Source organism: Desmodus rotundus, chromosome 4, assembly GCF_022682495.2.
Source record: "Desmodus rotundus isolate HL8 chromosome 4, HLdesRot8A.1, whole genome shotgun sequence".
Classification (NCBI taxonomy): domain Eukaryota; kingdom Metazoa; phylum Chordata; class Mammalia; order Chiroptera; family Phyllostomidae; genus Desmodus; species Desmodus rotundus.
The window spans coordinates 82,015,726-82,029,608 of record NC_071390.1 but is presented as its reverse complement, the minus strand read 5'-3'; the positions used below and the strand labels follow the sequence as shown (position 1 = coordinate 82,029,608).

General features: G+C 37.7%; 1 protein-coding gene across 3 annotated transcripts in view; it reads left to right on the top strand.

Annotated features, from left to right (window-relative positions):
- MAPK10 (mitogen-activated protein kinase 10) overlaps window positions 1-13,883 on the top strand; it is a 312,569-nt gene that overhangs the window by 69,633 nt on the left and 229,053 nt on the right. The window lies entirely within an intron of this gene.

Below are 13,883 nucleotides of genomic sequence, written 5' to 3'. Positions count from 1 at the left end.
TGAGTTAAAAACTGTACGTAATTGGAGATTGTACATTCCCTAGCTAGCTATGCTGGAAGTTCATTAATAGTGTTACCTTGCTATTATGAGGCAGCTGGGTCGAAATGAGAAATGACAGCATGTCTGTCATCATTGAATCAAATGCTTTTTCAGGAAGACTTGCTGACTTTAGCTGGCTAGTACCATCATGTAAATCCCAATGATTATGCACATGTATGCTAGCAGAAAAATAAATATGTAACCAAAGTGTTTTTCTTTTCTGTTTAAAATGCTCATATAGTGAAATGGAGAAGGAGCAGCTGCCTGAAATGCCAGTAAAATGTCTGAGAAATTTAAAATGAGAGGGGAGAAAAAATAAGAGCTTTTGAATAGAGAAAAAAGCTAAGCTATTTTTACTCTTTAAAAATGAAGAGTGCAATGGTTTTGAGTTCTAGCTGTATGGTGGCTATTAGTGCAGGAAATTGAGACCCTCTTTGCTTGGGTCACACCCTTTACCAGGAATTTGAAGGCCAACCTCACTAATTATAGTTATGTTTCTTTCTAGAGCGTAAGTTCCTTGAGGGTGGACTGTTTCTGTCATTGCACTCCTAAGAGCCACCACAGCACCTGACACACTCTGAGTGCTCAATAAATATTTAATGAATTGAATGGAATTCAGTGGATCCCTTGTAAGAAGTTTCTGTTGTTTAAACCAATCAAATTTCCTGGAAGAAGCTTTTAGACTCTTCCCTCACTAAAGAGCGTAAAAACCTTCACTGCCATCAGCTTCACCCCTAAGTTTCTGATGTGGAGCTTCCATCGGTAGTTAGTTATGGCTGTGGCCACTCCAAGAGTCCGTTCCCGCAGACACCACTCAAAGGCATTCCACACCCCCAGCTAGTGATCCAATTAATAGCTTCGGGTGGCATCATTTGCCATATCTCTTAGATTGGCTACCCCCTGTACTTCATCACAAAGTTCTCACTGGTTGTTTTAGGCAGGTACTTCCAATGTTGTCCCTCAACTTGTGCCAAATCCTGTTCCTGGTTCTCAGTTGGGGATAGTTTTGTGTTTCCCATACAACCCCAATTTCCACTCCCACCCCTTGGGACATTTGGCAATATCTGGAGTCATTTTTGGTTGTCACAACTTGGCAAGGGGTGGGGAGTGCTACTGGCACGTAGTAAGTGGAGGCGGGGCTGCTGCTAAACACCTGCATGCATAGGACAGCCCTCTCCAGAAAGACTTATTTGGCAAAAAATGTCAGTAGTGCCAAAGTTGAGAAACCTATTCTGGTGCATCAGGCTCTTTCATGGAACTGTTCAAAACCCGTTAGAATCACACTCTATGCCCTCCTCTTCTCCTATCGCCCCCTCCCTTAGGCTTAACTTACTTTTTTTATACTTTTGATATTTGCTTTCCTTACCTCAGGATGTTGCCATGGAGAGAAAGGTAGTGAAACTCTAGCTCTTTGCTTCCAGTGTCTGAATTCAGGTACATAGCTATCCTGCTAGTAGCTGCAAGTTCCAGAGGGAAGAAAGGCAAGTATGCAAATTGAGTTCAGGAATAATCCATCCAGAATATCCCACTGGTTTTGAGAGAGACATATAAGGAAAGCTCTATAAATGCACCACAGGGAGTTTTGAAGCTGCTATAAGTAATAAATATTTTTATGTTCTAAACCTTTTTTCATTGTAGAGGAATTTAAAATTGGGTATTTGTGTATGATATGAAATTCTGGGAAACAAATGTAGTCAAACAATCTTAATAATAGTATTCAGAGGATGGGCATGTTTTATCTTTGAAACCCCCAAATTTATCTGAATGATATAATAGGCATTTAAAAAGAAGAACTCAATTTTTATGCATGGATATGTGGTTCAAATTTTGAATTCTAGCATGAAAAAGTTAGATAATTGGACAGCACTGGGTAGACCTTTTCAAAACTTTAAGAAAGCAATATTGATTTTCACTTGTTCAATGATCAGTGACACTTGAAGGGGGGGGAGCATTTTATCTTTAAAATGCTTTGCAAACATTAACTAATTAATCCTTGTAACTCTCTTAATATGTTTTTATTTCTCCTGAAATATTTGAACATTGTTTACAATATAATATTCCAGTTGAGCAAATTCATGAACAATGATTAAGGGTAATGTTTCTGTTCTCAAAAGCTATAATTAAATCCCCTTCCAAGATGAGTTGTTTGTAAATACCATAGCATAGTAATTTTTAGTCTTTGCTTTTAGGAAACTAGCCTTGATATTTTCAGAGAAAGAAAATATGGGTAATAAATTTAAAAGGTACTGATTTAAATTAAATTAATATTATGGGAATGAATATCTAGTTGCCAAAATCGAGTTTGTAATCTCTTTTCCTTTTAGTTTTTTTAAGTTTAAAAATCTTTTTTATTGTTTTTTTCATTTTTAAGTATGTTTTATTGATTATGCTATTATAGTTGTCCCATTTCTTTTTCTCCCCTTTCTCCCCCTCTGCCCTGCACCCACCCTCCCACCAGCCTGCCCCCCCAAACCCTTAGTTGATGTACGTGGGTTGTACATATAAGTTCCCATATAATTCTTAACCTCCTGCTGTCTATTTTGTATCTAGCATTTATGCTTCTTATTCCCTGTACCCTTTCCCCTATTCTCTGCTCTCTCCACTGATAACCCACCGGTGATCTCCATTTATGTGATTCTGTTCCTGTTCTCATTGTTTGCTTAGTTTGTTTTTGGTTTCATTTTTTTAGGTTCAGTTGTTGATCGTCATGAGTTTGTTGTCATTTTACTATTTTACTGTTCATATTTTTGATCATCTTCTTTTGCTTAAATAAGTCCCCTTAACATTTCATATAATAATGGCTTGGTGATGATGAACTCCTTTAACTTTACCTTATCTGGGAAGCCCTTTTTCTGCCCTTCCATTCTAAATGGTATCTTTGCTGGATAGAGTAATCTTGGATGTAGGTCCTTGCCTTTCATGACTTTGAATACTTCTTTCCACCCCATTCTTGCCTTTAAGGTTTCTTTTGAGAAGTCAGCTGATAGTCTTATGGGAACTCCTGTGTAGGTAACCATCTTTTCTCTTGCTGCTTTTAAGATTCTCTCCTTATCTTTAATCTTGGGTAATGAAATTATGATGTGCCTTGCTATGTTCCTCTGTGGGTCCAATTTTTTGGGGACTCTTTGAGCTTCTCGGACTTCTTGGAAGACTACTACCTTTGCCAGGTTGAGGGAGTTTTCCTTCATTATTTTTCAAATCAGTTTTTGATTTCTTACTCTTCCTCTTTTCCTTCTGACACTCCTATGATTCAAATGTTGGAGTGTTTAAAGTTGTCCCAGAGGTACCTAAGGCCTCTCCTCATATTTTTGAATTCTTGTTTCTTCATTCCATTCTGGTTGAGTGTTATTTCTTCTCTCTGTTCCAAATCCTTGATTTGAGTGCTGGTTTCCTTCCCTTCACTGTTGTTTCCCTGTATATTTTCCTTTATTTCACTTTGCATAGCCTTTACTTCGTCCTCTATTTTGTGTCTGCACTCAATCATTTCTGTGAGCATCCTGATTACCAGTGTTTTGAACTCTGAATCTGATAGTTTTTTTCTGAAGTTTTTATCTGTTTTTTTCATTTGGGTCATATTTGTTCTTCTGGGTGCACCTGTTATGTTGTAAGGGGTGGAGCCTTAGGTATTCAACAGGGTGGGGTAACCCATGTTGCTGCCTTGTGGTGCTGTATGTGGGGGAGGGGTCAGAGAGGGAACAATGCCACTTGCTCAGCTCTTGCCCTGCTTTCAGTCACTTACCCCCTAACCCGCAAGCAAATTGGGTCCATCTGGAGCTGACTCCCAAGTAAGTGGGCCTGTATGTGTTCTAGGACCCTGTGAGCCTCTCCAATGAACTCTCCTGTGAGGTTGGTAGTTTCTCCCACTGCCCCAACTCACACAGGTGTTTACAGCCAGAGGTTTTGCAGCTTTATTTCTCTGTGCTGGAACCCTGCACAGAGAAGGGTTCCCTTTCTCCTCAGTTGTTCCTCCCAGCTTATCCTCATGTGAATGTTGGACCAGCCCATCTGCCAGCCACTGCCTTGTCACATGTCCTCTCTGCCCCAGCTGCCTATCTCTGCCCCTCCTACCATTTTGGGTGAATGAATGTTTCTTCTTTAACTCCTTGGCTGTTGGACTTCCATACAGTTTGATTTTTGTTGTCAGTTCTGGTTGTTTTTTCTTTTTAAATTTGTTGTTGCCCTTCTTTTAGTTGTGCAAGGAAGCAAAGCATATCTACCTATAATTCCATCTTGGACAGAGGTGCTCTTCTCCTTTTAGTTTTTATTTAAAATATTTTCAGAGTTCCCTTTCATAAATATTTGCATAATAAAATGGAAATATATACAACGTCACTTTACTACTTTTATTTTGAAATGAAATTTCCTTCTTTTAGTCACACTCTATTTATTGTACTATCAAATTGATGCAAATTAAAAACCAATAACAAGAAGGTCATTTCCTACATTCAACTAATTGATAGGCCTTTCAGGTTTCTTTCTTTATAAATAGAAATTAAGTGGTTACATAAGCACTAACTATTAATATTGGCCTCATGGTGGGCAGGGGGAAAGCAGAATAATCTCTATCTATCTTTCCTATCCTTATTTCTCCTCATCTCCCATATTTTCTACCTCCTTTTCCCATAAAGAAAAACATAGAACTAAATCAAAACCATGTTGCCCATAATCTGCTTTAAGTGTTTGGAAACTGAATATAAGGGGGAAGGATGAGAATTAAAGAGGAAAGTGCTGGGTGGTAAAAGTTATATTTAGAGGAGTCATTGAGAGAGTTCAGGAATAAATATCTAGTTGGTTGTCTGAATTAACTCTAATCATGCAGTAATGACTAGAAACAAAGGCTTCTCAGTAACTATGACCAGGTTACAAAAGGCAACTGATATTTATTAAGCATCTACTATGTGCCTGGCATTGGAACACAGTGAGACGCAGTCTCTGCCTTCAGGGCAAGAGAAAATGAGTGGAGCAGTTCTTGGTTCAAGCATTTGTCAGGTTTAGTGTCTGCAGAGAGTGAAGGCATTGTCAGGATAGGCTTCAGGTATTTACTAAAGCTCAGCACTCTAATCTTTCTGATGGCTAGAGAATGGTCTCAATGGTGATTAATTTGACAGTGGCTTGGTTTATTTAAATATTATAGAGAATTCATAAGCATAAGCCAGGTGGTGAGGGACAAATACCATATGATCTCACCTTTAACTGGAACATAATCAATAGAAGAAAAAAGCAAACAAAATATAACCAGAGACATTGAAGTTAAGAACAATCTAACAATAGCCAGGGGGGAGTGGGGTGGGGAGAGTGGGAAGAGGGGATTACAGGAACTACTATAAAGGACACATGGACAAAATCAAGGGGGTGGGTGGAGGTGGGAGAGGGAGGTGGGTTCAGCTGGGGTGGGGTGGAGGGATGGGGAGAAAGGGCGTACAACTGTAATTGAATAACAATAAAAAAAAGATAAAGAAATAAATAAATATTATAGAGAATTCAGACCTATGTACTCCTATCATTGAGTTTTATTGTTATAATTTTAAAAGTTTGTTTAGGGCCTTTCATATGCCATGATTTTGGGAGTAACTCAATAATTAATATTGACTTAGTTCATGTTCTAGAAATGTCCACAAACTCTAGTAGAACACAGACAAGATAAAAAAGAAATGACAATTGAGTATGATGAATATTTTTATGGGCACTCTGGAGTGATGTGGAGGGGGTTAGCCAGGATGTAGAGAGGAACTGACATCCAAAACCATATCCAATAAGATTATGAGAATGGAATTTTGGGCAGATGGAACTGCACAGACAAAGGTTTTGATGCAAAGGAGAACACAGAACCATAAGTGGCCCAAATGATTATGGGTGGAGGTGAGGAGATGTCAGCCATGAGTCAGGAGAGATAAGCAGGGCCTAGATCATGAACTACCTTCTATTTCGTCTTAGGGAACTTAGAATTGGTCTAGGCAAAAAGAGAGACCCCTTGAAAAATATTTCAGAGGGAAGGGTCACCATAAGTTTTGTGTTTTACATCTATCAGTCAGGCTGCAATATAGGGAAAAGAATAGGGTAGGGGAGGGATTAGAGATAGGAAAGATGGTTAACACAATGACAACCTTGAATGACGTGTATGGAATCCATTACAGGAACAAAATTTTCATAAGTAATCATTTTTATTATAAAATTATTTAAATATGTATAGACATGAAACTCTACATGACATCTTTATGCTTATTATTTTTATAGAGCCATAAAATCAACAGATTTACAAATTAAATATCGATGAAATTAAAAAATAATAAAATTCAAAGAACAATATTAAATTAATGTAATAGATGGTGTGGTTTTGCTGAAAATAAATTTCTGTTGTTAAATGTTAGGATAGAAAGTTTTTTTATTTTTGTTTTTCATGTGTACTTGATTCTTTCTGAGTATGATGTGCTATCATTTGAGAAATCATTATGGGTACTTGTTTTTCCTCCTTTAGAAACAAATTAATTTTAAGTGACCAGTCTCTTATTCTGATGATCCAAAAATATAATAGTGTATCACAAAATATAATACTAAAAAGTTGAAAATACTGCTTAATCAAATACTATTCTGCACTGCATATTCTTACTGCTAACAGGCTATCACAAGTTGAAACATACAAATAAGTCATCTGTGCAAAAAATTCACTGAAAACAAATATGTGGTGATAAGCTAGCACAGGTTCTTTTGTCTTCAGTATTTACAATATTGCCCTATGTAATGTGATGCTTCTAATATTCCCCCCGAATATTTTGCTTTTAAACTATTGTGAAATTTGCGTTGGTACTACAAGCAGCAATATTGCATTTTGTTGACTTGAATTAATCACTTGTATATCAGTTCAACTTTCCAATTAGTTCTGGATAATTAAGAGCAATATTTTTTTTCAGTTTTTCCTTATATTTATATTTTTATTTTTTATTATTGTTTGAGTACAATTGCCTCCATTTTCACCCAGGCCCCCTCTCCCCACCCATTCCTGCCTCCCATCCTCAAACCCATGCCCTTTAGCTTTGTCCATGTTTCCTTCATACATGTTCCTTGATCGCCCCTCCTATTATATCCCCATTATCCATCTTCACTCTCCCCTGTGGTTACTGTCAGTTTGTTCTTAATTTCAATGTCTCTGGTTGTATTTTGCTTGCTTGTTTGTTTTGTTAAGTTCCACTTACAGGTGAGATCATATGTTATTTCTCTTTCACTGCCCGGCTTGTTTCACTTAGGATAATGCTTTCCAGTTCCATCCATGCTGTTGTGATGGGTAGGAGCTCCTTCTTTCTTTCTGCTGTGTAGTATTCCATTGTGTAAAAGTACCATAGTTTTTTGATCCACTCATTTACTGATGGGCACTTAGGTTGCTTCCAGTACTTGGCAATTGTAAATTGTGCTGCTATGAACATTGGGTTGCATAGGTTCCTTTGAATTGGTGTTTCAGGATCCTTAGGGTATAATCCCAACACTTCTCCAAGGAGGACATACAGAGGCCCCAGAGACATATGAAAAGATTCTCAGCATCACTAGCCATCAGAGAGATGCAAATTAAAACTACAATGAGATACCACCTCACACCAGTGAGAATGGCCATCATAAACAAATCAACAAACAACAAGTGTTGGAGAGGTTGTGGAGAAAAGGGAACCCTAGTGCACTGTTGGTGGAAATGCAGACTGGTGCAGCCACTGTGGAAAACAGTATGGAATTTCCTTAGAAAACTAAAAATAGAACTGCCTTTTGACCCATCAATACCACTGTTGGGAGCAATATATGTTTTTAGCTGTATGAAATCAAGGCTTTAACTTATTAATGACACAAAAACTAAAGTCTTATTCTATAAATCTCTCATTTACAAAGTATGTTCAAGACATAGATTTATCCCTCATTATTTGTTTAATTAATTAATTTACTTTTTAGAGAGAGGGGAAGAAAGGGAGAAAGAGAGGAGAGAAACATCAATGTGAGAGAGATACATTGATGCGTTGCCTTTTGCGCGCCCCCTACTGGGGAACCTGGGTCACAACCCAAGCATATGCCCTGACTGGGAATTGAACCTTGGACCTTTGGTTTGCAGTCTGGCACTCAATTCACTGAGCCATGCCAGCCAGGGCAGAAATTTTGTCTTTATAACTGATAAAAAATTTCTGTATGGATATAATGATATCTGATTGATTTAGTATGACTTTAGAAATAAATCTAAATCATTCACTCAACAAATATTTATTGAGAGCCCACCCTGTACCAGGGACTAGGGATACAAGCTATACAAGAAAGACAAAGCAATTAATGAAAGCCAGAGTTGCTTAACACTGTACAAGCTAAATACCATACTTTAGTCAGGGGTGCTTAAAATATGGGACCCTGACCAGCAGCACCAGCAACACCTAGGAATTTGTTAGAAATTTAAATTCTAGGCCCCACTCCAAGCCTATGAAGCAAAACCTCTGAGGGTGGGCCCAGCAGTCTGTGTTTAGGGAAATCTGTCTGATTCAACGCTTGAGTATGATAACTATTGCCTTGGCAGGTTGACAGAGTGATGTCTTCCAATACGAAGGATAGAAGTCATTTTTTTTCTTAAGGCAGAGGTCCTATGAATAAAATGTACAAAAAATAGTTTGAATAATCAGAAATGCACATTCAGGATTATCAAATGCCTGAGATAGAAGAAAATCTTGTCATTTGCAATCATTTAAAAAATGCTAGAAGAACCTATTAAAAATTCTAACTTTAATGAGAATTTGATTGTGTCTTTATTCCTAGAGTGGATTAAGTCCTTGTCTTATCTAAGTCTGTAGTATTCGATTTCTTGTGCCATTTAAATAGTTTATAGGCTAAGACATTATATTGACATTCCAGTTCTAAGTTCACCAATCCACTTTATAATTTTCTGGTTTATCTCATCTAATAGGGAAATTCCTACCTGGTTTTATTTGGTTCCATTTTAATAAAGGGGTAGAGGTTTCTTTCATGTCTCACCCACACAAAAAGTGTCCATCTTTCAGTTCAGGGCTGTATCCAGGCCTGGGCTGCCCAGGATTGTCTCCTTTGAGCTCCTTCGTGCTCCTTCAGATGGAAGGTCCTCTTCTTCCCTCCCACTTCTGAGGCCTCAGCTGTTCCTTCTTTTTAAGTTAATCACTCCTGCACTTTCTTTCTGCTCTTCTTCCCACAAATCTGGTCTTAACTAATTTTAGGAGCATAAACTCTGCCCAAGTGTTTTAGATTGGGTTATCTCAAAGGAAATACTAAGGCAGGGACTTCTGTGCAGAGTAGTTCATTTGGGAGGTGATCCCAGGAAACACAACTGGAAGCTTGGGGAAGTTAGAGAAGGAAGGGAAGGAAAATCTAGGTGGTACGGTATCAATTCACTCACCAGATATACCAAAGGGGTCAATCCTACAGATGAACTCTGGGAGGTAGAATAGGTTTGTACCCCTCCAAGCTATCATGATTGAGGGGTAAGGAAGGTAGGTATTTATTTCTTGACTCCTCATCCATCATTTGTTGAGAGCTGCTTCTGTGGGCTTGACTCTCTACACTTCTGGCTTGTCCTGAACTCAGGTTGAGCACTTTCCCTGTGGCCAGAGAAAAACCGTCAGACAGAGAACTTCAGGTGTTCACAGTGAACAGCCTTAAAATGTAGGGGTGAAAGACAAAGGGAATATAAGTGGGGTAGCAGTAATGTTACTAGGACCAGACAGAAGATGTAAATTAAACTCTTTCTAAACAGAAGTGCTATGTGCTCTTCTTTCAACCCATCAGACAAAAATAGACCTGACCTAGTGTATGTAGGCTTATGCTATTTTCCCTTCCTTTCATAGTTATTAATGTTCTCTAAGTATTTATTTCTCAAAAGTAGGGTGAACACCTAACATGTTTGGATCTCACAGGAATGGGTAATTCTATACATGTGATACCTGAAAGTTTGACCCTTTAGGTAATGACATTTTGGCACAGTAATTGTCTTATAGAAATACTTATACTTTTTATTCCCTTCTTAAATAGAAGACATGAAGTAGATTTTAGATTTTGTTAAGGAGACTCACTAATTTCATTAATGTAGTGTACTAAAACCATAGGTATAGTTGCACTTGTAAATGTGGAGAGAAGGAAATTTAAAATTGATGGTACCTTGGTAGTGGCTTTCTTGACAAAACATCTCATGCCAGCTTAGTTTTATGTACCTTCCTCATAAAAGGTGAGGGGTATTGTGACAGCCTGGGCAGGGAAATAATAGTGAGTTATGCCAAAATAGTTCTGATGTCACGGCTCATCACGACTGACTCGGTAATGGTTTTATTGCCCCCTCTCACCTACAAAATCATCTCATTTGCTGAAGCTGTCCCCACCTTTTGAGTTGTCAGCACTGGTTCAAAACACACCTATTATTTCAATCACAACACGGTTGATCCCAGGAACCTCCTCATTCATTTATTTGAATGCTTTTTCCTCCCATGTGTTGCTGACAGAATGAAATGAGGATTATGCTTTAACATTTTATGATTTTGTGCCAGAGATGTGAAGGGAAGAGTGATATTTCCTTAATAGTCATTGAGGTCAGTATCTTACTACACTTTCCTGGACATCACTCAGTTGCACATATTTCTGCATGTTCCTCTTAACTTTTTATTAGAAATAGAATACTTGACACCATTTAAAAATAATTCTAACTTTAATAGACAGATAGTGAAAATCTTGCAAGGTTCCTGCTTAGTTTATAAGGATTAATACCCTATAAATATACTTTAGAATCAGCAACACTGCAAAATCTGAGAAGTAGGTCTCTCTCTACAGGGCTCAGTTAGTGGAATAACACTGTGGCTCCGCAATGTTCAGGGTGAGGGTCATCCTTCTTGGGGGAAGCATGATGGCCAGAAGTTTTCTTTCACTGTAAGTGTGAAGATTTGTAAAATTATCAAGAAATAGGTCTTATGACTGTCCATATATTTATTCATATTTCAGTCCCAAATATTTAATTTATAGGAATTTGTAGCATTCACACTTGTGAAATGAATATATTTTTCACTTCTCTTGCTTTAACCCAAGGGAATTTAGTTCCTTGGAGTCCTTTTAGTTTGGAAGTTGTCAAGTACCAATGCAATATAAAATCATCTAGGAAGTAGCCAGTACTGGGAAATGAACTATCTGAAAAACTAAAAATTTATGCTGAAATGTTGTGATTTACATTTTTTAAATTCAAGCATCCAGCTTTCAGTGCCATGTGTTAGTTTGAAATGCCAAAACTAAATGCAATTCTTTTTTTAAAAAAAAAGTGTATATAGCTCAGTTTACTGTCTTTGCTCAAATACAACCTTTGCTCAGATACAACCTTGTACATTTACTGTATGTATTGGGCCAGCAATGGGGTGTGCTTAGATATTTTCACTAAGAACCATTCATCAGAACATTGTGTTGCTGTCCCAGTGTAGCTGATGCGATGTGTAATGTGATTACTTAGAATTGGCTGATTCAGGACCTATAACGCATTTCAACAGGTACTTTTTTTGAAGTACTAATTCATACAGGTAGGTTATAAACCCTGCTAGATTGAACGCTGTAAGGCAGGGGTGTCAAACTCATTTTAACAGGGGCCACATCAGCCTCCCAGTTGCCTTCAAAGGGCCGAATATAATTGTAGGACTATATAAATGTAACAACTCCTTAACAGTTAAGTGAGAGCTTGGTGCTGACGCTGGGTAGAAACAAGGTGCCAGGCTGGATAAAACAAGGTGGAGGGCTGGATTCGGCCTGTGGGCCTTGTGTTTGCCACCTGTGCCATAAGGGAAGAGGTTGTGTTTCTTTTGCTTATTATGTTCCAGTGCTGAATGTGGTGCTGAGATGTCAATAAATATTCAGAACAAGCGACTTAAGTCCAAGATTGTTGTTCCCAGTCATACACAGGTGAGATCTGACCTAGTTCTCTACCTGTCTGGACCCCATTTTCATTTTGATTAAGACTCTAGAGGTCTTTCCTATGTTGGCACTTATCATACTATACTATAGTTTTCCTAATCACCACCAGACTAAATGTTCTTTGGGAGTGGCCTCCCTGACTTGTGTATCCACTCATCATCAAAGTCTGCACAAGAGTTTATGTAATGTCTGGTAGGCTTCTAGCAAGCTAATCTTTCAACACTTTAAAAAAATATGAAAATATTTATCTTACACATTTGTTTTTCAGTAGAGGATGAGTCTATGCCCAAAGGTAGGCATGGCTAAAAAAGAAGAAAGGCCAACTCTAATAAAGTGATTGGTGGTTTTGTTTATTTATTCAATTAGTATTTATTGAGTGTTGGGTGCCAACTGGGTGCTAGGCACTGTTCTTGGTTCTGAGGAAACAGCAATGAATAAAATGTACCCAAATCCCTGTCTTTACGGATTTATTCTGATGAGGGAAACAGACAATGAGTAAAACATGTAGTCTATTACACAGTGATAAAGTGCTAGGGAGAAGAAATAAAGCTGCAAAAGGAATACAATTAACTGGGAGAGCGTGTTGAGATTTTTGATAGGGTGAGTGGCCATTGCCAGCATCAAAAGGAAGATAACTTTTTTTTTTTTGTAGGTAAACTTATTCTATATTCCAGAAACACAGTTTGGTTGCAACTTTTACAGTTTTTATATTATCATACTCATATTGTGACAGTAATTTTAAGATGCATCCTGAGAGCTCTCTGTGTCTGTGTATGTTCATGTGCATTGTGCGGTTGTTCTATCTTGAGATGGTATTGTTAATTTATAAAAGAGCTCTATTTAATTGGCTTAGACAAATAAGCACTTACATAAGAATTATCAAAAATATAACATAAACTAACCAAAATGCTTTTCAGAATCACATGATCTGGGAAAATATTTGATATCAAGGCTTGTTTGAATCAGCATTTTTATTGGTTATGCCATTACAGTTGTCCTGAATTTTTGTCCTGTGTCCCCCCCCCTCCACCCCGCGCCCCCTACTCCCTCAGGCAATCTCCCCACCATTGTTCATGTCCATGGGTTGTGTATGTAGGTTCTTTGGCTACTCTATTTCCTATACTGTACTTTACATCCCCATGGATATTCTGTAACTACCTATTTGTACTTCTTAATCCCCTCACCTCTTTACCCTTTCTCCCCCTTCTCCCCTCCCATGTGTCAACCATTTGGTTACTAACTTCTTTTCTCTTGCTGCCTTTAAGAATCTCTCTTTATCTTTAACCTTCAGTCTTTTAATTATGATTTATCTTAGAGTGGGCCACTTTACATCCATCATAATTGGAATTCTCTGTGCTTCCTGGACTTACATGTCTATTTACTTTACCAAATTAGGGAAGTTTTCTTTCACTATTTTTTCAGATAGATTTCCAATTTCTTTCTTTTTCTTTTCCTTTTGGCACCCCTATGAGGCAAATGTTGGACCTCTTGAAGTTGTCCGAGAGGCAGATTATACCATCTTCATTTTTTGGATTCTTTTTTCTTCTTGTTCTGCATGTTTTTTTTTTTTTTTTTTGTTTGTTTGTTTTTGCTTCCTTATGTTCCAAATCATTGATTTGATTCTCAGCTTCATCCACTCTACTGTTGTTTCCCTGTAAATTTTTCATTTCATTTAGTGTATTCTTTGTTTCTGACTGGGCATTTTTTATGCTGCTGTGGTCCTCTCTAAGCTCCTTGAGCATCCTTATAAACAGTGTTTTGAACTCTGCATCTGAGTTCAAATTGTAGATTGCTTATCTCCATTTTATTTAGCTCTTTTTTTTTTTTTTTTGACTTTTGATCTGTTCTTTCATTTGGACCAAGGTTTTTTGTATCATCATTTGGGCAGCCTCCATGTGTTTGTTTCTATGTATTAGGTATAG